General features: G+C 39.3%; 1 long non-coding RNA gene across 1 annotated transcript; it reads right to left on the reverse strand.

Annotated features, from left to right (window-relative positions):
- Positions 1-2,694: 2,694 nt before the first annotated feature.
- LOC124293047 lies at positions 2,695-4,590 on the reverse strand. The gene is made up of 3 exons (XR_006902952.1): positions 4,482-4,590; positions 3,128-3,186; positions 2,695-2,789 (listed from the first exon to the last, which is right to left on the reverse strand). It is a non-coding gene; the product is annotated as an uncharacterized LOC124293047 (long non-coding RNA).
- Between the last annotated feature and the right edge of the window lie 22,559 nt (positions 4,591-27,149).

Raw genomic sequence — 27,149 nt, forward strand, 5'->3', positions numbered from 1 at the left:
GTTCCTAACGTTACCTTTGATCAGAATAGTAAATACCTGCACTTCCGAGTATGGCCAACGCCTTCAACAGCTCCCACTTGTCCTTGACCGGGGTCTCTATATTGACCACCGCCCTACACATTTTTATCGGATCCTCATAAGGAGGCCAATAAGCTGTCTTATTATCATCGGTCAACCAGCTAAACGGAATCACGTGCAGACCATCATGAAACTCGACTATATTGAAATTCATGATTCTTCGGCGTATTGAAAACGATCTCAAATAAGAAATTGTTGCAGTGAAGTCACGATATAGATATACAGTTTGCAGGATATAAATTGATATGAATTTAGAACATCTCTAGCCACACGGCCAGAAATATATTAAAAATATTTTGTACAGAGAATATACAAAGCAAATTAATATTGTTTAATATTAGCTGGTCTTAGAAAATTCAACTGAAGATCGTGGTTAATAAAAAAAGCTGGTGCATTCATTTCAAGAAATCAATAATTTCTAAACTAACTGAAATTTCATGTACATAAAAATGCATGTGAATAACATGTTGCTTACAAAATGTGCAGTTTGTTCTGCTCAGAGATTACTAGCTGTGTGAAGTACTGGAAACATAGCTATTTTTTCATTACGAGATGTTACACAATCCAAAGGTATCTTCATCAGCTTGAGACATATATTAGCGCATGGCCATGACTTAAGGTTAGCATCTTTCTTTACAGTTTGGATGTCAAATGTCTTGGATTCACAAGGTAGTGAATATACATTTTCAAATCGAACCAGTTCGTAACCGATAACATATGATGTGTTTTTGTACTTTACGAAATTTACACATTTTACCATTGTTCCGTCTTTAAGCATGCAACAATCATTTGTAGAATTATTACAATTAATGAAATAAGAATTCTGACGCCGAACCTTATACTGTTTGCATTTTTTTAAATCACCAATTAAAGGACCTTCGAAGTGACGTTTGTGAAAACCAACATTTATATGCACGTCTTCGTCCGTCGTATCAGTGGTAGATATATAATCGTATTCGGCAAGTCTCTGAGCTATCTGCTGAAGCGGTCTCTCGCCTTTCCGAGTCATTTTTATAATCGTAGACATATGATTTTCGAATCTAAAAGCGCTGAACTCATCTAAAGGACCAAATTTTCCGACGTCCTCAGCAAGATGTAGTAAATTATGAACATTATGGGACATATGCTTAAATCCATATATATTTCCAAAAGACTCAACAAAATATTGTAAAAGTTCTTCTGCATACTTTATATTTGAAGGATTTTTTGCCAGAATCGGATTGATCAGAATTGTTATCGCCACATGCAGAACTAAAAAATGCTCGTATAAGTTTTTCTTCAATACATTTTTTAAAACTATGGGACCTAAGTACAGAAGAAATTGACGGTACTCTGTCGCTTTCCACAACTTGACAAATTTTAATGACCTTGGTTTTCGCACAAAATCCGATGGAACCCACTTTCTCAGCCTAATTAATGCACGAGAGATTTTTTTTATGTCGTAGGCGGATAGCCTCACGCTAAGAGGCCCACATGTCCAGAGCAAAAGCAATTTTTTGACAATCCCTAAGCATATTAGGTGCATGTAGTCTAGTGGAACATTTGTAACCAATCCTAAGTGAGGTATTCTAGAAAGATTTGTCGTTCCAATTTGATAGTCGTCCTGATAAATATAATTTCTAAAATTTTCATCGGTTCTTAGAGTTATATTTTCACCTGCTGATGGAAAACACATGGTATGCTCTAAATATTCTCCTTCATTTTGTACAACTGTTGTACCCATTAAAATTTTTGACTTGTAAAATAAATGCTTTAGCAGGTGCGTCGCATATCAAGGCTTGAATTCTGACATCAAACTGTTGATTATCAAATAGAAGACCATTATTGATTAAAGTCACTGCTTCGTTAATGAACATGTCAAGAAACTCGTTAGCATTGTTAGGCTTTCCTTCTCCGAAAAAGGCCCCAACAACGTAAACTTTTTTCAAAATATCATCCGAACACAAAATTGGCCAAAGACGATATTGTGACGATTTGCCAACAGGAGCGCCATCAATGTTTATCATCAAGTTAATATTCCCAATATTGTGTCCAGCTTGCTTTCGATGCTTGACAATAGATTTGACTGCTTTTTCCAGTCCATTATGCCAATATTGGCCACCAGCGATACAGTGAATATCTGTAGACCAAGGAGTTTTGAGAAGTGCTCTGTAATCTTTTGGCAATTTTGCGTTTGTATGTTTTCTCAAGATACCTAACAACGCGTTAACAGAACCTCTCAAAGGTCTATGAACTGCTATCCATTGGCGGAAATCGCCAACCAGTGAGTTATTGTTATTTGATAATTCCTGAGAACTTCCTGAACAATTTGCAAGATTTGAATCATCCGAATGATTTAAATCATGGGTTTCTGTAATATTTGCAATACTAGGTGTATTTTTATCGACATGCTCATCTACATTCGTTTCAACGTCGCTACCTATTACAGAATTATATTCACTATCTTGGCTATGTAAATTATCATGTATTTCTGATCTTGATGGTACACTTTCAAAATTTGGTCCATCAATAGTAACATCAAAATTTCGAGAGTCTGACTGGGTTTCTGAACGCTCGAGTGTATTTTCATTGTCTTGACCAGATAAGTTTGTCTGTTCAAATGACATAGCTTGCTTCATTCTAATAATACTTAATTTAGTTTGTTGTTCAACGAGTCGACGTTTATGTCTATCTGAATAGCAGTCGTTACTTTTTCTTTTACGTGTCATTTTCTGAAATCAAATGTTATAAATAATACAAGTATAATAAAGTATAATATTCAATGTTGCGAACATAAAACTTTGAATAACAAAAGGTCAGTCAATAATTTCTCATTTGATGTGCAGGAAAATAAAAGTTTATTCTGAAAACAGTCTGAGAACTAATGTTTGTCAGGGTCTACTATACAGTTGACTGCAAAGTTAAGTTGTTTAACATAAAATATACACTGAAAATATGGACGTAATGCCACTATTGATATTAGATTAGTGTGATTGCCAATCGAATGGTAGCTGGTTACCCAATCATTTGATCAAACATAAACTAAATGATTGGTTAATAATAGTCTTACCTAAAACGTATGTTGTATATTTCGAATACACAGTTGACTGTCAGCTGCTCAACCTTTTCCTGCAATTATTACAGATGTTTCAAGATTTAGTTGTAAATACATGAGTGTGATTCAAAGCAAATAACATGTAATTACTGATCGGCGGTCTCCACGCTAGTCTGATATCTTTCTAACTAAAGCTAGATTACACGAGGCTCAAGGTGGTATACGCCAGATTGAAATAACGTATAAGCAGAATGTTTTGTGAGAGTATATTCTGCTATTTTATAATCAACAATGATAGGAATGTGCATAAAACTGAAGCTGACATAGGACGTATATACAGAGCTCTGTACATGCCTTATCCAGCTTTTTATGAAACAGCCTTGTTCTATTTGGGCCAGCGAGATACACTAAGTGTTTCATTAGGGCCCGTCTATATGTATAGCGTGAAAAATAATTATAATGCATAATAATATCCTATAATAATTATAGTTGAAATGTTACAAACGTACAGTTTTGAATATACAGGCCTTAATCAGTAATTAACTAGTGAAAAGTAAACCGAAGTTTGATAACGTTCGGCGTATCTTCAAGTTTCAATTGATCAACAATTTAGTATAAATTAAAATTAGCCATTATTAATAAATCGCGACACTATACGAATATCGGAATATGCATAATTTACTACTGCATAAGGCAATTATGCCGTATCGAGTGATTTTCCATCAAGGGGGAAAATCACTATGCAATTTGAAGGATAATTATCAGGACGAATTTTTCTTTGGAATTTTTCTCTGATTTGGATGATCGAAGATCTGTTGACCAAAAAATATGAGAAAAAAACCAGAAATTTCCACACACAATTTCCACTATTTTTGACTTTTTCTAAATATTTGGTCAAACACTCTTAGTTCATCCAGATCACAATGATTCTCCAAAGGAAAAGTTATTCTGACAAAAAGTTATCCTTCAAATACGTAGCATGATTTTTTCAATTCTATGGAAAAGCAAACGAGTACTCACTCGTGAGAGGTCAACTGCGCTTAGGAAATAACCTTGTTGAGTAAACTATAAAAAGATTTAATATTATAGATGTTTCATAGTTGGGAAGTCAACGATCGTAATTATTTTATTTAATTCACAGCTTGCCAAAAAATTATAAGCAGTATAGTACTTTCTGTTCACACATCAGCCGGTATTTCAATTGCATACCATTCAACACGTGGTGGCCAAGGATAGCCGATTTAGCAAGCAAACTGCAGAACCGCGTACATAGCAAATATGCACGTAAATATGTAATTATGCCAAGTAGCTAAGGATATATTTTGGTCTAATTCTCTACACATTTATTGGAAATTAAACATTTACTTACCAAATATCCACTTTTCTTGCCACGTGGGTTTCTGTAATTTTCTCAAGAGATCCGTGGTATCTAACGACCTGTGAAACGCGGCGCGAAAGAATAAGAAAGCTCGAGAATGAAGGATGGAAGAGTGCACGACGCTGCGCGACGGTGATGCGCGAAAAATTGGCGCGCGACGCTCGAGCACGTGCGCTCGAGTATGCGACGTGATGCCATATTTTTAGGGTTTTTCAGCGCTTTCTCGCGGATAAAACGCGAATAAATAAGGCGCGTTAATTTGAATTAATATAAGTACGACGGTAATTTTAATAAACATATACGTAGAATAAGAATGTGAATAAATATTATAACATTACAATTAGTGTAAACCAGTCACCCAGGAATCAAAAAGGAATGTTAATTGTTGATGAATTATTTAGTTAAAATATAAACACTGCTTGTTTATTCTTATATAGTTCAGACGTAAATAATGAATATTTATGTATCCGTTTAAGGCGTTCGAAACCACCACCTCCAATACTTGAATATTCTAAACATTGGAATTTGGAAGTATCTGGTCAATGTTATACTGGTTTTAAAGTAAACACGCATTCGGTGTGGACCACACTTTCGGACCCGTTCTCACGAGTCCCTTTGGCAGCTTTAAGAGTTCGTTTGATTTACTTCCGTGTAGAGTAGGAGCGAATCCGAGGGAGAATTGGATCCCCTCTCGATTTAGGGGCTGGGCTTTTTTCGCCCACACATTTTTCTGAGGTTTTGGAGGAAATTAGTTTAGATCGCATTAACACGAGTTCTGCAGACTAGTGCAGACCTATTTCAATCTTTGACATTTCGAGAAATATATATACTAATTTACATTTTTTTTCCCTCAGAGACTATTTTTTAATATCCTTATATCTCCGTGCCACTTCAACGGGAATAATTTAATATTCCGGGGTGAATCCAGAATCCACTTGGCGGCGTAAAATCGCAACTTGAAATCATATTACAATTAGTAACTTCGATGGGGTAACTCGGTGAAGTCGGCCATGTTGACCGGTCGGCTCTGTCGTAAAAGCGCGATTTTTCAAGCACCCCAATATCACTATACTAAAATACCAGTTAAGAGATATTGTTCGAGAAAATTGGTAGATTCAACAAGACAAATGAGAATTATGAAGCCCAATTCGTATTCCGTCAAAAAGTCTTCACTTCGGTCTTTCTGACTGGACGTAGCTCAGTATGCATAATTATTAAAGATCCATAACTTTATGAAAGGTATAAATATTGAAAAACTTTATGCACTTGTCCATTATGGAAAATTTGAAAAATGACAAATTTTATGAAAAATACTTATGTATACACACATAAACGAAAATATTACTGAAACGTTGCGCTTGAAATATTTCTGAAATATATTTATAATATCAAAAATGTTATATTGCATTTGAAATATTTCCGAAACGTTTCGAAGGTACCAGTGATGTTATATTGCATTTGAAATATTTCTGAAACGTTTCGAAAGTACCGGTGATGTTATATTGCGCTTGGAATATTTCTGAAATGTATTTATAATATCGAGAATGTTATATTGCATTTGAAATACTTCTGAAATATATTTATAATATCGAAAATGTTATATTGCATTTGAAATATTTCTGAAACGTTTCAAAGGTACCAGTGATGTTATATTGCATTTGAAATATTTCTGAAACGTTTCGAAGGTACCAGTGATGTTATACTGCATTTGAAATATTTCTGAAAGGTTTCCGAAATATTGGGAATGTTATATTGCAATTGACATATTTCAGAAACATTTCAGAAATATTCCTGAAATTATGTAATGAATCTGAAATGTTGTAACATTTCGGAAATATTTCTGACATATTTCGTGCCGTGTGGGTTTGTCTGTTAATTCGCTACTTGATTCTGAATCCGCACTCTCGGACATTCGCGAATCGCGTGATCAATTTGAGGTTATGCTCCGTTCCTTTAGACTCTTATTGTCCTAACTAACTATATCTTTTTTAACGATTTTCCTCGTCGCCAAAATTGTAATAACGCGTATGTGTCTACTTAGTCACTTTATATAACAACTCTTTATTGGTTTAACCCTGAGACCAGACACGTTGATCGTGTGTGTGCTAAACAGACCAGCGACCGACTGACTGCCCGCGACACCCGGCGTGTCTAGGAAGAGGGGGATTATGTCACAATATTAAGGAAGGAATATGTCGAGCCAAAGAATTGGAAGAATTTCTAGTCACACGAAAATTACCTCTTACAGTATGGATAAGTGAAGATGCGACACGTATCACCGGTCGAATACAATGCGATACTCGCTCAAACCAACTCATTGGTTTTGTATTACCTTCAGATGAAAAAGGAATGCCCGTGAGTGGTACATATTCGGCTACGTCGGCCTCTAAAATTGCAGAACACTTTCAAACGGGTAGTGTTGCTAGCTTAGCCTACGTCATCATTGCTCAGCCCCTGATCGAAAACCTATTGACGTAGGTAATGATACGATGCTTACTTAGATGCAATGGCAGCGAAAATTCGCTTCCTGTATTTTCATACCAGGTTCGAACCCGAAATAATTGCCATTCAAGATACAGTACATATAGGTGCGAAACTTCGAACACGATTGTTAAAACCATCGATAATTCTTTCTATGTGAGACTTTATAATTACAGCTAGCCACCTCAAAATTCTTATGGATACAGTATCGAAGGACAAACACTGTCTAAATCAAAAAAACTCATCACCAAAAGATAATATGAAATATGCCTCGGTTGAAAGAACAAGTGACCCAAAAGTCATTGATTTATTGAAACAGAACGTTCCCGGAAGTGAAGCAACCATGGTTTACTTACAAATCATCCATTTTTTCACTAGCGCTTTGCTCAAAAGAGATACAAAGTCTTTAGACCGCGTGTATAATTGTTGGTTCTGCATTTTTGTACTCCGAATATGGAGAGCATGGTTGAACACTGTACCACAGTATTCAGTATCCGATAATTTTCTGTCACTTAACACGTATATATGTATGGAAATTAATGCCCATGGCTTGGTAAATTTTATTTTGAAACTGAAAAGATACGCTTCATCTACGCAAAACTCTTCGGAAATGTTTTTGCTATGGCAATTCGGTAGCCAACCATGCGAAAGTTTTTTCCGTCTCCTAAGATCCATGAGTACGACGTACTCAACAATAGTCAACAGTAGTCTTCTAGAAATTATTCATACAGTTAAAAAAATTCAACTACAAGACGACATTGCCTCAGGTAATTTGCATGATGAAAACGCTGAGTTTAATTATCCACGTGCAAAAATAGCCCGTCGATTAACAGGATAACAGTGTTTACTACCGGGTACGAACGACATTTGTGAAATAATTGGGCAAGCAAAAGACGATGCTTTGACGAAAGTTCAATCGTTGGAGCTGAATATCAGCGAGCTAGAATGCGACAATTTTCCTATGCAATATAAAGAAACAGTAGATTGTTATAACTACGAGAAAAAAGACAACGAAGAAGAATCTACTAACGAGCCGAATATCCCAGTTGAATCGATCGAATGCGCCTCGGTACCGAAATAACGGAGATGATAGTGACCGACAACCTCAGATAAAATTATTACAAGACTTGTCCGTTCTTTCCAATGCTCAAGGCAGTTTACTTCTTAGAAATTACGACCAGTATACACTCAAACTCCAGCCCGACAGTTCTTTCGTTGTTATAAAAGACAGACTCAACAACGAATTAGTAGTAAGGAAATCGTCGATATGTTGGCTCCTGCATAACAATTCAGCGAATTCAAGCAGCGACCGACTGCAGCGTGTAAGAGAGTCTGGATTGAACCGATATAAAAAGAAAAGAGATAGTAACGTGATGAGAAATGTTTCACTAAAAAAAATGATGAAATTTACATCGGCGAATGGTGCTTATTTAAGAAAAAAAAAACTGAAAAAGGTTCACCGAAATGTTTTATCGGTTTAGTTCTCAATTTCGCATACACAGATGGTACGACAGGAAAAAGTCAGGAGTATTCGAGCCATTACGCGCGCGTGAAAGAGAATACTAAAGAAATTGATGTTCTTTGTAATTGGTATGAAGTCGTACCAAAATTACAAAATTTACTACCTGTATCGATAGATGTGCATGGATTTATTAGTATTGAGCAATAATGTTTGACTATCTCGTCACCTTGTATGGCCGAAACGGGTCTTGGGTATTGACATAACTCCATATGAAAAAATTAAACATTTCTTTTAATATCTATATCTGTGTCTTTTTTAATCTCTTTTTACATTTTGAAAATTTTTAATTCAAACTTGGTCACAAGATTGATCAATAAAAAAAAAATGTAACCATTTTAGGACTTTTTTCTCCCTCCAATGATTTCAGCAATCGCTTGAAAGCGATTTGATGAATTCAAATAAAATCAATTGAAATCAATTGAAATTACGTGAAACCACATGACTTCAAAAATAGCTTGAATCATTTGTGAAATCACAAAAATTGTATGAAATCGACTTCACACGAAAATCTCTTCCGCACCTCACTTCATAGTGACGAGCCCCTCGACACCAACGTAATGTACAAGAGAATGATGATCGGCGTACTGCACTAAATAAACATGTGATCAACAAAGAACATTTTTTAACTATGACAATGTAAACGTCCTCGGTGAAGAACCCAATTATTATAAACGTTTATTATTAGAAATGTGCAATATCGTAGGGCATTCAGATTCCGTTAACCTTAGGCAAGACGTCGAACACCTTAGCAATATTAACAAACCGCTTATTACCATCCACATGCCTCATAATGTCTAACCTTAACTATAAGTTGTACATAATTTGATGTCCTCACGTTGCTATTGTTTTTACTTTTTGCTACACCGGTTCGCCTTCACTCTGGGTCACATGTGATCCGCCCAGTAGTTGTCGTTTACCAGTTGGTTCGAAGGGTTGAGTAAAATTGTTCAGATATGGAGAACTGGGAGATAATGACACCATTATTATTGTGTCGGCATCGTTTTAACTATTTTAACTTTTTTAAACCCCTTCTTTAACGTTTTGACTCTTTTGACTTGTGCATTGTGAATATCCTATTGTTAATTTATTTATTAATATTAAAAAATTATACACCTACACTGTTTAACAATTGGAGAAGATGCCAATGTCTACTGCCATCTTATTTGAAGAACCATCGCTCTCCATTTTGAATTTTATGATATTGACCAGTGTTTTAATCCTCTTTCTTATACAAGGTAAATTACCCCTTAAGTTCTATATACTTTTTTAATCGTAATAGATGTACTGAATGTTCTCTTCAATGGACAATGAATAATAACTCTCAATAGTATTATATCCATGGATGTTAATGTCTTACTGATGGAATTTATGTTCTTGACAGTTGAATAAAAATTTGATCGTTCTGAGGAGGGCCCCTACCCGGGCCGAAACGTAAACGAAAATATACGTAAAACATTCTATGACCGCTCACCAAGACTTACCACTACATTCAGTTGTTCTGTTAGCTGAATAAGACTCACTATCTTCTACGTTCTAATCTTTACTGTTCTTCACTAAATCTCAGTATTTCGCGAATAGACATTTTTATGACATTCCATTTTCCTGAATTAAATCAACTTCGGCCCTGATTTAAACATAATCAGGTGATACTAAGTGTTTATAATAACAACCAGCTATATTATTATTTCCAATTAATAATTGTGAAGGGAGATGTCGATTATTGGCCTTACCGTCGGAGCACATTACTCGCGGCTCTTCGGGAATCTTAGGAAATAAGGATCGATTACAAATTCATATTCACGCGCCCGAATTTGAGTTGGAAGAATAACTAGACCAATCGGAAACGTACCGAATAAGCGTATCGGTGACCCACGCGGAAAGAGTGGGGATTAGCTCGGGCACTCTGCGCCGAACCCTCAAATAAAGATGTTTAGCTTTAACGATATTTGTAATTGTATCTGTGCTGCGTCCGATTAGTATCGTAACATCGATTATTGACATCATCTGACGAAGATTATTGAAAGACTCGATCCCCGAGAAGCCCGGACTGAGATCAAAAGTACGAGAAACGTACAAGTATAACGACACTGTAAGTAAGAATTATTTGATCCTATCTATTGAGTTTTCCTTCTTCATTCTTTCTCTACACTGGGTCTTACAACTCACTTTCACTAGCTGAGATTTAATCAATCGTGGTTGTTCATCTGGCGCCCAAATATTTCGAGGATTGTTATAATTAATGAAATATTGTTGAATCGATTCTTGAGCCCCGGCAGCTATGACCCAAGCCGCGCCTGGTGAAAGGCTTTCAAGAGAGTAAGATTAGCTAATGTGCCGTAACAAAAAAAAAAAAAAAGCCAGTCTCAATTGGCGCCCAACGTGGGACCAGTTGAACATTTTTGTAACAGAAAAAACTTGTTAGAATTGAATATGCAAAATGAGAGAGAGATAAATTATAAATCTGTTACGTCCGTGAGTAGAGTTTACTCTTGAGCGGAAGGAGTAACCTGGTTGGCTTCGCTTTTACGTTTCAAGTCAACCAGAAATCAGGATGAGAAATGAATAAACTTGAGTATGTTTATTATATCGATTATATGTTTATTGCGTAGAACTTGAGATACCGGTAGAAATGAATTGTGTGGTGCGAAAGATATATAAGAAGTCTAGATGTGGAGTTGTCGAGAGTTAGAATAGGAGTGTCGGTCGAGACTTGAATCGTACGGGTGCAGAAAAGGTGTAACAATGCTAGAAGTAGGGAATGGAATTTGATGAGTAAGCGCGATAGTGAATAGCGTGAGACTACGGAGCGATAAGAGGACAGGACAGAGACCATGAGATATGTAAGAACTGTGGAAAAGTAGAGAGAAGTGGTATGCTGGACGTAATACCCCCCCCCCCCCCCCCCCCCCGTCAGAGGGAGCATAGCGGTAAATATGGTCCCGAATATGGAAAGCAAGAAGGTGGAAATGTCATATACAGTAGTGAAACATGATTTCAAAGTAGGTGCTTCAAATTATTTTCACAATTTTTCTTATTATAGGTAGTGTATGGTATTTATAATCTGAATCTAATATGTTGTCGGTATATATAAAAATGATAATTGGTGTGTGTTTACAAGTATGTAGTCGCAGTATGAATATAGTTTGAATATTGATTGATGCGTTGAGCAACATTAGTTGGATGAATAAAGATAAAAGTGTGTGATAGTAAGTTTATGTTTGAGATAGTATGGTTCATATTCTGGATTGCGTATGAGCGTAAGGCATATAGTTATAGTACTATGGTTACATAATGTTGTTTGAAGCTAGGCGCCTAGGGTTGATGCGCATGGAAGCGGGTTAGTACACGTAAGATTAATCAACAATGATTTCTTTGATTCGCTGGGTCCTAAGTATAACTATTTTTTTTTTTTCTTATGAGGTACAGACTTTGACCTATTCGTACAATCATATCGGTTATAAGTGTAAATATATTTTGGACTCATTGTGAACTAAGGGTATAAGATCGTCATTACAATCACTTTAATGCAGTAGTGTGTACAAGCTTATATTTTACTTCTGTCTGTTTGGTAGCGCAACAGCAGATCTTGGTAGCAATATAGTAGTTGCCTATGTGAAATGAGGTTTTCGTAAGGTTTGAAGTACTGGTGGGTTTGAAGGAAGCGGAGGTGGTGTGTAAGGAACTGCATCATGGGTTTCTATTTCGTTGGGAATGGGTAGGACAGAAGAAGTAGGTGGGTAGATAATATTTAGCTCGATTGGATTGTCATACCCTGTTTCGCTGGCGCTAAATGTCTGGTTCGTTTTTTTTTTCAGCTTTACAGTGTGTGATATTTAAGGGGGTGGTGTGAGATTTTACTATGTATTGCGATTTTCAGTTTATTGAGATGAACTATTTTAGTTTTGTTTAGCGTGAGGTATATTTCGGCTTTAACGTCATCTATTATTCGTTTGATTACATACGGGCCTTTAAAATGATCTTGGAATTTTTACCTTGTTTCGTTCAATAGGTAGACAGTTTGTCCTGCTTCAAATCGTTGTAGGTTAATCATTCTGTCGTAGACAGTTTGTCCTACTTCAAATCGTTGTAGGTTAATCGTTCTGTCGAAGTGTTCTTTAATTTTCTGTTCAGCTTGTTTCAGATTCAACGCGGCGCGTTTACGGATGTCTGTGAGATTAGTTATTGGATCGAGGAGGAATGTATTGTATGTATGCGTGGATGTGTTGCTTAGTATCGCATCTGTCGGTAGTTTAGCTTCCGAGCCGAAGATCAGCTGGTGAGGTGAATAATGTATACTGTCGTGTTTCGCTGTATCATAGCAGAGAATGGCGAAACGTATGAATTCATCCCAATCTTTACCTGCGTTGGTGTAATGTTTCATGTGTTCGGTAATTACAAGGTGACTTCTTTCTAATGAGCCGTTTGATTGCGGTCTATAGGCGGTTCGTAGTTGTTCAATCTTGAAGATCATGCATATTTTTTTTAAAGCGGTACTCATGAAGTTTCGTCCCTGGTCAGTGAGTATAGTTCGTAGAGATCCATAGCGCGTGATGTATTCTTGAGCGAATACTGTCCCTATCGTCTTTGCCGTAGCATCGGGAATTGGAATGGCGTCTAGGAACTTGGTCAGATTGCACTGGATCGTCAAAAGGTAGCGGTTATTCGATTTCGTAACAGGGAGTGGACCAATTAAATCTAGAGCTACTTTGTCAAAGGCCTCTGCGGGCGTGTCAGTGATTGCCATGGGTAATTTTGTTTTGATCCTGACTAGTTTTTTCCTCTGGCAACTGCTGCAAGATCTGATGATATTTTGAATTTGCTTTTTCATATTTGGCCAAAAATATTTTTCTCTTATTTTATTGAAAATTTTTGTAACGCCTTGGTGTTCTCCGATGAGTGACTCGTGGTACTCTTTGATCATGTCTTCGCGTAATCGTTCGTCTGGTATAACTGTAGTATTTCTATAAAGTGTTACTCGGATGTCTGAATCCGCAAAAATGTGATGAATGAGTTTTTTGAAGATAGATCGTAGAATATTATTTACTCCTGGTCCTGACATGGGGAATGATATGAACCGAATGTCTAGTCCGGACAAGATAATCCTCAAGTTAACTAACGTGTAGAAAATGTCGTCAAGTCTGCCCGGGTTTGATTGACGTTTTTTTCACTACGAGGGTAAAAATGTATATGTTGTTTTTCAACCGTGAGGAAGGGCTGGTGGATTCGTGTGCAGATTCACACGCTCGTATTGGATGCCTATCTACATGTTTCATTCGCTTGTGAGCGCCGGTAAATGAAGATAGCGTATCCGGTTCGCGAGCACGTGTTGTGTGTTGGTAAGCTATTTTGGTGAGTTTGTGAGCGCTGGTAGACGAAGATAGCGTATCTGGTTCGCGAGCACGCGTTGGGTGTTGGTGAGCTACTTTGGCGCGTTTGTGGGCGTCACTAGACGAGCATTCTGTATCGGGTCGTGGCCGTTTTGAGGTAAAAGGTAGAATTCGGAAAGAGTCGACAGGTGGATTTCTGGAAAGCGCGTCTGCGTTAGAGTTCGCTATTCCTTTTTCATGTTTTGTGACGTACGAATATTCTTCCAACTTCAGTCTCCGGTGCATAAAACGAGAAGTCGGGTCTCGGATGTTTTTAATCCACTTTAGTGGTTCGTGGTCTGTTACCGGGGTTAAGGTTCTACCATAAAGGTAAGGGCGAAAATATTTGACGGCATGAACGACTGCTAAGAATTCTTTTTCGGACACCGAGTAATTGATTTCCGCCTTTTGTAACACCCTCAATGCATACGCGATTGGTAAATCCTCGCTACCTTTGTCTTGACTAAGTATTGCTCCTATTGCATACTTTGAAGCGTCGGTTGTTAGGACGAAGGGTTTTTTGAAGTCGGGATACTGCAATATCGGTTCTCGACACAGACTATCGCGTAGAGTTTTGAACGCAAATTGATGTTCTGCTGTCCATAGGTAAGGGCTATTCTTCTTTAGCAAATTATCAATAGGTCTAGCAATTTTTGAAAGGTTAGGAATGAATCTTCGGTAGTAGCCTATCAGGCCTAGAAATTGTTTAATCTGTTTGGGATTCTTGGGAACTGGGTAGTTTGCTATTGCTGATATCTTCTCCGGATTAGGTTTCAATCCATTTTGAGTGATGATGTGGTATGCTACTTCTTCACGCGGAAATTCACATTTATCTGGATGCAGGGTTAGTCCCGCATCAGACAATCTCTCCATGGGTTTCCAAAATTTTGTTTCGTGCTCCTCCAAGGATCGGGAGTAAATGACTATGTCATCCAAATGGACAAACATATCTGTACCCTGTAATCCCGATAGAACCTGATCTGTTAGACGTCGAAAGGTGGATGGGGCATTTTTTAAGCCAAATGGCATTCTAGTATACTCGAAATGGCCGTATGGAGTCGGAAAAGCGGTCTTTGCGCTGTGATCGAGATGCATTGGAATTTGGTGAAACCCGGAAGCCAGGTCGAACGTTGAGAAATATTTTGCGGAGCCTAGCTGACCTCGAATATCCACGATATTTGGTAGAGGGTGAGCGTCGCCAATGGTTTTTCCGTTTAGTTTCCGGAAGTCAATGACCGTTCGCCACTTTTTTTCGCCGCTAGCATCTGATTTCTTGGGGATGATCCAGACCGGAGAATTTTAAGGAGATAAAGAATGTGTAATAATGTTTTGATCAAGGAGTTTGGTCACTTCTTTTTGTATTTCATCTTTGTGTACTCTTGGGTGTCTGTATTGTTTGGTATGAATTGGTGCGTCATTAAAAGTAGGGATCGTATGGCTGACTAAGTTTGTATGTCTCAGGGTGTCACCTGGGAGGAAAAATAAATGGTTGAATTCGATAGCAAGATTAACTATTAATTGTTTTTCTTCGTCGTTCAAATGGTTCAATCGTCAGTTTTCTTTCAAAATGTCAAGGCGTCTCGAATCGTAATTTGGGGATGTGAGAAGAATGCGGTTCTCGATCCTTTTGTTTTAAGTAAGACCTGTGCTAGTAAGACCTATGCTGGTAAGACCTGTGCTAGTAAGACCTGTCCGCTGCTTGCAGTACTTGTATGCGTGAGGTGTGTTTTTGCACTGAGCGTGGCGGTGCTCGTGAGTTCATCGATTACTTCTTGTGTTACGACTAGTCTTCTTATTTCCACAGCTGATTCGTTGGAATTTATTGCATAAACGTAAGCAAACCCTTGTTGGTTGGTAACCAGGGCCTGTCCCAGGAATATGTTAGCGCCTACTTCCAACTGTTCTATGAATCCCGTTTTTACCGAGGGATTCGAAATTTTTAGTGCAATCACCTGAGCCGTTCGTGGTGGTATCAATATGTAGTCTTCGTTTAGGAGTTTGAATGGTTTGCTAGTATTGTTCGGTATTATTTTTTCTGTATCGAAAGATATCGTTGCATTTTCGTTCCGTAAAAATATCGATCCTAAGATTCCGTCTTCTTGTATCGGAAACAGATCGTCGACCATATGGAATATATGAAGGTTGTCACCGATTCGGATGCTAGTTGTTCCTAATACTTTTATTGGCTCATGTATAGCACTGGTAACGTGGATTTGACCTTCGAGTAATTTACACGGAACATGCGGATGTATTGCTCCGAATTCAATTATGTTTACATCAGCACCGGTGTGAACTATAAATGTGATGGATTGTCGTGTGAGTTCACCGGTGGTTATTCGAACCTTCGGTGTTTGTGTGACAGATGTTACGAGGATACGCGGTGGTGTTTTTGTGTTGGTTCTATGCCTGTTGAAGGGAATAACGCTGGTTTCGCGAGAAATAAGGTAGTTGTTTTTGAAGCAGATAGTCACCTTTTCCGAACGTTAAAAGTCTGAACTCAGTACACCGTCTTTGATAATAGGGAAGGAGTTATCGACAAGATGGAATTAGTGGCTTGTACTAGCTAACTCGATGTAGAGACTTCCTATTGTTCTGATGGATTCTTCCGTTATCCCTGAAATTTGCCTAATGCCTGTCCTTGTGACGTGGACTCTTGGGTCGATTTTATCGATTTTTAATAAATTAATATTAGCGCCAGTATCTAATAATAATGTCACGTACCCATTCAAAGACTGCGGGCATTTTGTTCGAATCTGTGGAGGGCCAGATTCTATTTGTACGGAGCTGACGTTTGGTTTGGACGCTGCTCCGGTTTGCGGGCGGTCGATGCGTCCCCGCGGCCGTCCCTGAACTCGTTCAAATGGCTCGCGTTGCCTGAATATTTGCGATGTTGTTCTGCTTCGCATGGAACTTCCGGGTGGACGCCTGCATCACAATTCATGTTCAAGTAGTCTTGTGTTACGTAATTAACCCTGAAGTTCGATTATGAAGGATTTGGTGTGTTATACTGTTGTGAGCGTTGACTGTCATCCGCGTCCGGTCTAAAGGTTGGTTTGTCGGGTCTCTCGCTCGATATTGGGTGTTGGGATTGTTCTGTTGTTAACGATTAGTGTAATTTTGGAAAACTCTTGAATCTTGGTGGATTTTCGGATTCTGGGGATATTGGGACCGATTTGAAAGGCACTTATCGTTTGAGTGGCTTTTGCGGCCACACTCCGTGCAAGTTGTGTTGTTGCGCTGCCTCGTTCTGCACTCTACCATACTATGACCTGCCTTCTTGCAGTATCTACACACTACTAATACAGAAGGTTGTTCAGGACAATATCTATCGATGTGATCGGTTAATTTACATATACTACATTTCATATGGTTTTGTGTTTCGTAGTTAGTATCACGGTATGAGGCTAGTTTAAGTCTATCTGATAATAGTTTTTCAGTCTTGGTGGCCGTGTCTATAGCCATTTGTAGGGTTTGTGGATTCTCATGAGCTACTCCCATTTCTAATTCGTCTACTAGCCCTTTCATAAATCTTAGTCTTGCGGTCTCTTAGATATTTTTCTTTAGCACCTGAGCATCACTAATAGATTCTGAGATATGTATTGATTCGCACGCTTGTCTTAATAGATGTTTTATTCTAGCACCGTAATCTAGAACACTCTCGTTTCGCCTCTGTGCCGATTGTGCGAGGTCTAGCTGGATATCTGGGAGGTGTCGTTTAAATGCGTAGGCCTGTTTTAGGCAGTCTAGCAAATCTCGAAGAGAATCCGGATTATCTGACTCTACATATTCACTCACGTCGCCTCCGATTTTCGTGCGAATGAGTGTGGAGAATAGAATCAGTTCTCTGGCTAAGACAGCTTGTTTTGCGCATTCTACTTTAGTTATGAATTCGGATACGGGCATAACAGTGCCATTGAATGTGGGAATCAAGCCAGTGCATCTTTAAGAGGCAGGTGCGGAAAAGTGTTTTCCGTGGCCATGTTGTAAATTTCAATCTAGGATTTGGCGACTTACAAAGTGAAGATGAAGAGAAGGAATGGAAGAAAATGTTGCATTCTTCCGTGAGGATGTTGGTCTAGCGATTTCGTGTCTGTAGGCGATGATGACGTCGGTGTGCGTTGTATTGTACTAGAAGTCGTGAAGAATGAAGATGTCGTTGTAGTAGCAGCAGGAGATGGTTTTTCAGCAATATCGATTTGGAGATACGGATTTGTTCGTGATGTTCGTGTGAATCAGAGATCGTTGGTTTCGTTAAACGTAGAATATGGCTTTCAGAGCGTCTTCAAAACTATCACACAGTGTTATCACTTCCGTATTAACATCACTGAGCTTGCACACTTCGGAACCGGTCTATCAGATGGCACTTCATGCGTAGCACACACGTAAAATTGTATCACTGGATTTCCGCAAAGCGAAGGCCACCGCTGCCACGAATGTTTCGTCCATGAGTAGAGTTCACTTCTGAGCGGAAGGAGTAACCTGGGTGGCTTCGCTTTTACGTTTTAAGTCAACCGGAAATCAGAATGAGGATTGAATAAACTTGAGTATGTTTCATATATCGATTATATGTTTATTGCGTGGAACTTGAGATACCGGTAGAAATGAATTGTGTGGTGCGAAAGATATATAAGAAGTCTAGATGTGGAGTTGTCGAGAGTTAGAATAGGAGTTTCGCTCGAGACTTGAAACGTACGGGTACAGAAAAGGTGTGACAATGCTAGAAATAGGGAATGGAATTTGATGAGTAAGTGCGATAGTGAATAGCGTGAGACTACGTAGAGATAAGAGGAGTGGGCAGAGACCGTGAGATATGTAAAAACTGTGGGAGAGTTAGCAAGTAGGAAAAATAGAGAGAAGTGGTATGCTGGACGTAACAAATCGATTGAATTATACTGAAAGATTTTCTGTACGTTAGAAAGACAGAAAGTGTCACTTGTAACCGGAGAGTATACGCCAGCGAACAGTCGAGTGTTCACACCTAGTGCGAAGGTCGAGTTGTTTACATTTCACTACAAAGACCGAGCTAAGGGATTCTATACTGCTACTTTTGATCTCTCGCTTTCCTTCTGACTGTATTTCTAATCTATGTATATTAATAAAATATAAACGTGGGAAGGAGATTTCTCCAAATAAATATAAATTATCGACCAGTTCGACAGATTGAAGGGACAAAAATATTCTCGGGGAACCGTTCGACTAAAATATGAGATGTGTTAAGTGATATTTGTGTGGAATTTCACGTATACGAAATCGTCCGTCTGTTGTCGATTCATATATCGTGATTTATTAATTTGAGAATAACTTTGCGGCACTGAATCACCAAAATATCGCAGTGTTGTCCATCTATTGTCAATTCACGTAAATAATTTATTCACTCACCGTAAGATTGTCCGTGTGTTGTCGATCTATGTAAATTATATATTTATTCATTGTATAAAATTCCGAAAACATGTATAATTGTTTGGGGAGTCGATTCATTGAATGAATAACCCAATGTTTTTCTCTCCGACTCACCAACTGAGAAGTAACACGCGACAAATAATGCAAAATTCAAGAGATATGCCGATATCAGGAGGTACGTGTGCAAATGTAGTAGGGGATACAGTAATCAATCCGCGACCGCCAACACCCGCAGGAAGGGGCAGAGGAGGACTCACCTCAACAACCCCCAGGCTGCCTCCAAGTAGCCCAGGGAGTAATTCAAATAATACAATGCGCGAAGAAGTTGACGCGAATAATGAAAATAATATTGAAACAAGAATAGAATCCCGTAAGACGGCAATGCCGTCTAATAAATGAGATGCGGGTGTGCAAATCATTAATCTACGAGAGAATTTTGTTAAAAATATGTAAATTTGAACAACTGGTGAATTTGAAAAATTAACGACGGAGCCAGGAATCGAACCTGGTATCTAGCGATGCTTTACCGGAGACTTACTCCACTAGACCACCTAGCCGCCCTGACTCAGTTGTCATTAATTTCTCTCATAACCAGTGAGTTCAAATTTGTTTTCATGTGCCCGATTTGTATGAGTAAGAATTTCTTCTCTGCATGCGCGATGTAAGGAGACTGTAGTGTGTAGATGTTATGTTTACCCTTTCAATCCTTTGCTTCCGATGAGAAGCCCGTAAGACGGCAATGCCGTCTAATAAATTAGAAAACAAATTTGAACTCACTGGTTATGAGAGAAATTAATGACAACAGAGTCAGGGCGGCTAGGTGGTCTAGTGGAGTAAGTCTCCGGTAAAGCATCGCTAGATACCAGGTTCGATTCCTGGCTCCGTCGTTAATTTTTCAAATTCACCAGTTGTTCAAATTTACATATTTTCAAGAATAGAATCATTTGAAACAGAAATTGCAAATTTTTGATCAGGATTGAATGAGATGCAGCAAAGAATGGAAACTATTTTGCAAGTAATAACCGGCCAAAGTCAAAATTAAAATGTGTTGGACGGGAATAACCAACCATTGAGAAACGCGGATAGAGCAAATCCGTTGGAAACCCTGGGGAATGGGGAAAATCGTGAAAATAATTAAAGAACGAGGTCGGGCGGAGTTCCATTTCCCGAGTTTAGTTCGCAAAGGGCAGCGACAAGTCAAAACTACCCAGTAGAGGGGGTTGAGATACAGTTGAGAGTAGGACAATTGTCACACGCGAGTGCATTTGCTCAGTTGGGGGGAAATCGGGGAGGAACGTCTGGACTCCGAACCAATGGACCAACGAGTTTTCGTGACACGTCAATTGATAGAGAATTGCGGTCGAGCAATTTGACTAATTTTGTAAATAACCCGGAAGATAATTTGCAAGGTTTACATCAAATCGAGATTGCATATGGGGCATCAAACGGTCAAATTAGAGTTAGTGAGAAATTCGTGTTTAACGAAGAGTATCTGAGATTAACGGGGAATAATCAAAACCCGAGTCGAGTTAACGATAATATTAATTTTCGAACCGAAACTGTGAGCCCGAATATTCAGAATCAGAATCGAGTATTAATGCCAGCTAATTCACAATAGCTGCCGCGATTAAGCCGACAAGACACGGCAACAATAAGCGAACAGTGATCACAAACAACATCTTTGTCTTTTTTCGAGGCACAGCCGGAGCCAGTAACAAGACAAGGTAGTCTTTCGTGGTAAGAATATTAATTGAATCCGATAAAACAGGTCCCTCACGCGTACGGTGGAAGGGATAGGGAATTTAATCGACAATTAAATCAACCGTGGGATTTGAAAACCGGTATGCATGTGACGAAATTAGTCAGAGACTGGAAATTGAATTTCTCAAAAACTGAGAGAGATCCCGATCAGTTTTTGCTAATATTATAGGAAAGACTCGACACAAGAGACATACTGTTTATCCGCGATCTTCGAAGGACCACATCGAACGTGGTATTTAATAAAAAAATCGAGATAGCAATCGTGGAGAGATTTCGCGAGTGCGTTTCGACAAAATTGGGTCGTCAAAAAGGACGATATGGACCTCTATACCGAGGTAGGCGAATGGAAAGTTGAGAAGAACGAAACTCTCGCGGAATTTACCTACCGGGCTCGTTTTCTTTTCGAACGAATGATGAATCCGCCACCATTCCAAAAACAAATTGATCAAATCGTGAAGAAATTTAATCCGCGAATCATGTTCGAAATTCTTGGGTTGAGAATAAATAACTACGAAGAATTTCTCCACTTTGCCAACGTCAGAGGCGATGTTTTCAAACAGTTTAACGAGTGGAAACGCGGCAAATTCGTGAAAAATCAAGTCGATTGGAATTGTATCGAGAATGAAATAGAAAACGGAGACAGAGACGAGTACGAGGACGAAAAATTTGACGAACTCGACGCGAACACGCAAACGGACTTAGACGCGATAAATTCCAAAATTCAAAACGCGAGACCACCGACCGTAAATAATGCTAAACTTCTAGTCCGTCAATGCCTAGAACAAAATTTATCGCGATTTGAAAACAAAAACACATCTGCAGACCTTAGGTCCCTGCCAAAAGACGACGCGAATAGAAAACGTCCCGATAATCTAAGAGATTTTTCTAAGGCATTCTGTTATAACTGTGGAAATATAGGGCATATCTCACGCTTCTATAGAGCTAATCGACAGGAGGTATGCTGCATTTGTCAGAAGACGGGACGTGTAAATAAAAATTGCCCCACGCATCCGGGAAACGAGCAAGACTTACAGTAACGCCGTCTCCAGTTATTGAACCCAAGGGCAAGGGAGAGAGAAAAGAAGTTAGTCAACCCTCAAAGAAAAACAACTCAGAAACTGCAAACATATTAAAGATCAATGAAACTAAAACGTTAAAATATCCACCGGAAAAACCCGAATTGAACCCATTAAATTTCATCGGGGCATCTCACACGGATAAAAATTACGTAACCGTAGATATCGAGAATGATTCGGGCAAGGAATGCGAATTGTCGGAAGATGAAAACGCAATAACGTTAGACGAAGATCATAATGGAAAAATAATTCATCTAAGCACCGTGTCGAGTCGACAATCGGTAGATCAAATTACCGAACGAATAACTCATTTGAGCATGGTTTCGAATCAACATTCGGTAGACAATAATAACGTAGACAGTTTAGAAGAATGGAAACCGGAGAATTTTCCAACTCAATCGTCGCATCGATTAATACATAGACGAATATTGAGAAACGAGAAAGGGACAAAAGAATCGGTATACGTCACTAAAGTTCCTGTAACTGTCGAAATCTGTGGCCAAAAATTAAGTGGAATTATCGAATGTGGCAGCGAGCGAAGTTATATAAGCCCTAGGGCTTTCGATCACGTCGAATTATATAAAATGCAAAAAGTATGACCAGATTCCACGTCAATTTCGGGCACTTGCTTAGGCGACAGTTCGATAGTAAAAAGCGAGGGAGGAACGTGTTTTATGATCGATATAGGTGACGTATATGGCCCCCAGTGGTTTAGTATTCTGCGAGGTGCATCTAACGATATAATTCTGGGCATGGATTTCTATCTGAGTTTCAAAGTAAAAATCGACCCAGAAAATAATACGTGGAAGTTAACGGAAAGCGAGTTTTCTTTTCCCTTATCACGTCGATGCCTCTCGCGAACAGAATTAACAGTGTTAACCACGAACGAAACAGAAGCCCTAAAGAACTTGATTCGGAATTTGCAAACTTCTATAAGGAATCGATAGGCGTCACAAATTTAATAGAACACTAGATAGAATTGGATAACCTTATCCCACACAGACAAAAACCGTACCGTAGAAGCGAGGTAATACGTAAATTTATCGATGAGGAAGTTGATAGATTAGTCGAAAAGAAATACGTCGCTTGGTGCAATAGCGATTGGGCTAGTTGACCAGTAGTAGCACCCAGGGCTAACGGAGGCCTCAGATTCTGTATCGACTATAGAGTCGTAAATCTAAAATCTAAAAAGCCTGCGTACCCTTTACCACAAATGGGGTCAATATTGTTACAACTTTGTAACGCAAAATTAATATCGACACTGGACATGAGTGAAGCATTTCACCAGATACCTATGTCTGAGGCTAGTAAAACGATTCCTACGTTTGTTGTCGAGGGTACAGTTTTGCTCAAATGGCTCCGGATGCCATACGGATTAACGGAAGCACCATCAACCTTTCGACGATTAATGGATAAACTCAAATAACGTATCAAAGAAATAATTATCGAGTGGAAGCTTTCAAATAACTGGATCGATCAAATTTTTGTTGACTTGGATGATTGGATAGTCGTTAGCGAAAAATTAGAAGAACATCTCACGTTGTTGTCCATTTTATTCGAGGTCTTACGCGAGGTGAAACTAAAAATACATAGAGAAAAGAGTAGTTTCGCGTGTCGCGAGGTAAAATATCTCTGATACATTATCGATGAATTCGGAATGAGATCTAATCCGGAAAAAATTCAGCCGATAATCGATTACCCAGTACCGCAAGATCGCACCCAATTGCGTCAATTCACTGGACTCGTAAATTGGTACCATCGACATTTGAAAAACATAGCAAAAATCCAGGGCCCATTGAATAAACTCACAAGTCCGAAAACACCGTGGAATTGGACCGAAATCGAACAAAAATCATGCGATGAGGTTAAGAAAGCGTTGATCGAAGTCCCCAGGCTGTATACGCCGATACCGAGCGAGGGAGCCGTTTATCTTATATACGGATTCTAGCGACTTCGGGTTAGGCGCGATACTGGCTCAAAAGGATCCGGACTCGGATAAAGAAATATTAATTTCGGCGTTGAGCCGACCTCTAAGGGGTACTAAACTTTATCACACCACGACGGAAAAGGTATGCTTAGCTGTCTTCGGGCCGTGGAAAAACTGAGGTGCTATTTAGAGGGTATGAAGTTTAAAGTCGTAACCGATCATCATGCGTTAAAATGGCTTTATAACCTAAAAAACCCAGTCGGTCGATTAGCCCGTTGGGCAATTTATTTACTCTAACACAATTCAACTATCAAACACAAACGGCGAACATTAAACGAGGCGCCTGACGCCCTATCGCGTATGTCCGATATCGATGTAGACCCCTTAGGCTGGGAAGACGTAGTCGAGGAAACGATTAAGAACTGTATCAAATTAAATTCGATTTGCCACAACGATTGGTATGAAACTAAAAAAAATCTGTCACGAAATATCCCGATAGGTTTCCGGAATGGAAAATCGAAAACAATGAGCTCAAATATTATCGACGGGATTACGCCAAGGCTCTGATCGACGACGAACACCCTTGGAAAATAGTAATCAAACCGGATGAAATCAAAGAAATTCTCCGCGATAATCACAAGTCGCCTCAAGTGGGACATTTAGGCTGAAATAAAATCCTAGATCGAATCAGGCAAAATTGGTATTGGCCCGGAATGACCGTGGACGTTAAATCATTTGTAGATTAATGCGATATATGCGTCAGGGTAAAACACGACCAGACCCCCAAGCATGGTCATTTAACGACAAGTCCGCTCCAAACCCCGTGGTCTCAAATTGCAATTGACGCAGCTGACATGACTCGGTCGAAGAAAGGAAACTCCTACATCGTAGTAGTTCAAGACTTGAATACTAAATATATCGAATTGTATCCGACGCGAGATAAAGCGGGAAAAATCTATCGTAAAATTACTCGACATCGTATTCGATCAGTGGGGGGCACACTTCACACTTTAATTTCAGACAACGGTACAGAATGTCGCAATAACGTCGTATCGAGTTTCTTACAGGCCAGAGGCGTAAGACAATTAACGACTCCCCTAAACCAACCCCAATCGAATCCTGTAAAGCGAGTGAATCGGACTATAAAACCAATGGTCACGGCCTTCATAAGAGAAAATAAGAAAAACGAGTGGGATCAGTACGTATCGAGATTTCAACTAGCATACAATACTGTGCCCCATGCAGGCACCCGAATCTCCCCGTTCTTTTTGAATCACGGTCGCGAAGCTGTTGTCAACAAGAATTTACTGATAGTAACGAAAATTTTCAGGAAAACGAGGTCGCGGAGAACCAATGGGTTGAACAGTAGTATAGATATGACAGTTCTTGATCAAAACATAGCGGCGTGCCGGCTCCCCCCCACCACCCTCCCGGGCAGCCGGTATGTTACCCCAACTATAGCAAGCCTTTCCCAATGACGTCAGCAGTCGCCATTTTGATTCAGCCGGATGAGCAGCCATTTTGATTTTTTCCGGATGTGACGTAACCGGCTGACGTGCCCACGGCGGCCATTTTAAAAATGGCGGTCATTTCGACAGCGGGCATTTTGACGGCGGCCATTTTGATTTTTTTGATGGCGGCAATTTTGATTTTTTGATGGCGGCCATTTTGACGGCGGCCATTTTTGATTTTTTGATGGCGGCCATTTTGATTTTTGCTTAGTCAGACGAGCGGCCATTCACACAGCGGCCATTTTTATTTTTGCTTAGCCGGATGAGCAGCCATTTTGATTTAGCCGGATGAGTAGCCATTTTGATTTTTGCTTAGCCGGATGAGCAGCCATTTTGATTTTTGCCTAGCCGGATGAGCAGCCATTTTGATTTTCCATCGTCCGACAGTTTGATAATATGATTTTCGCTATGACGTCATCAGCATAATCTACCGATTTTGCCGTCTGACGAGCAGCCATTCAGACAGCGGCCATTTTGAATTTTGCTCAGTCGGATGTGCAGCCATTTTGATTTTTCATCGTCCGACAGTTTGATAATATGATTTTCGCTATGACGTCACCAGTATAATCGACCGATTTTACCGTCTGACGGTGGCCATTTTGATTTTTGCTCAGTCGGATGGGCAGCCATTTTGATTTTTATCGTCAGACAGTTTGATAATGTGATTTATTTCTTGGTCGGACGAATAGCCATTTTGGTTTTTCGCCGTTACCCGTAAACTTTCGCGCTAATAGTTTGCCTCGGGCGAAAAATAATTTTTTCCACGTACTTCGAATACATTCTTGTGTGTTAATCGACCGGTTGGCGACATCGCAATTAGATAGGCCGGGAATGTTCACTACAATTAGATAGGTCGGGGAATGTTGACGACAATCCGTAAACTTTCACTCGCGCTAATAGTTTGCTTTGACTATCACTCCCCCAAATTCTTACCTTACCCAAGTGCAACACGATTGTCATATGCACGCAAAGAATTGGCACATTTGCGAAAAACCGTTTACCCCTGAGGAGAAAAAGTGCCACGACCACTGTCACTTCACGGGTAAATATCGTGCTCCTGCTCATAATCGGTGTAATTTGAATTTCAGAGAGACGCACACAATTCCAATAGTTTTCCACAATTTGTCCGGTTACGATTCTCACTTTTGATAAAATCCCTCGCGTCAACTTTTCCCTGTGAAATTACCCTTCTATAATTCTTGTGAGACGAAAGCGCTAAAATCATCATGATACGTAATAACCAGTTTACCGGCGAAGAAATAATTATAGGATTCAGCGATGCGACTTCGGAGTTTTCGCTCCAAGATCTTCGGCGACTCGTTGAATGTGTCCGGAGAGCTCGTGCGTAACCGCGCAGACAGCACAGGGTATATGTTCAGGACATAACATTAATCTTGCATTTTCAAAAATGGGGGAAATGAGGTGATCGCGATCTTTTCGTACATCGAACCAGATGACGATGAACGCGAAGCCAATTGGATCGAGCGTCGTCAGATCAGCGAGGAATAAGATACGTCCCGACGTATGATTGTGCACCCGGAAAACGTTCAAGGACTGCAGCAGTGTTAGCCCTCAGAGCGAAAATAATATTTTCACCATACTTCGAATACATTCT

This window comes from Neodiprion lecontei, chromosome 1 (genome assembly GCF_021901455.1).
Source record: "Neodiprion lecontei isolate iyNeoLeco1 chromosome 1, iyNeoLeco1.1, whole genome shotgun sequence".
NCBI classification, from domain to species: Eukaryota; Metazoa; Arthropoda; class Insecta; order Hymenoptera; family Diprionidae; genus Neodiprion; species Neodiprion lecontei.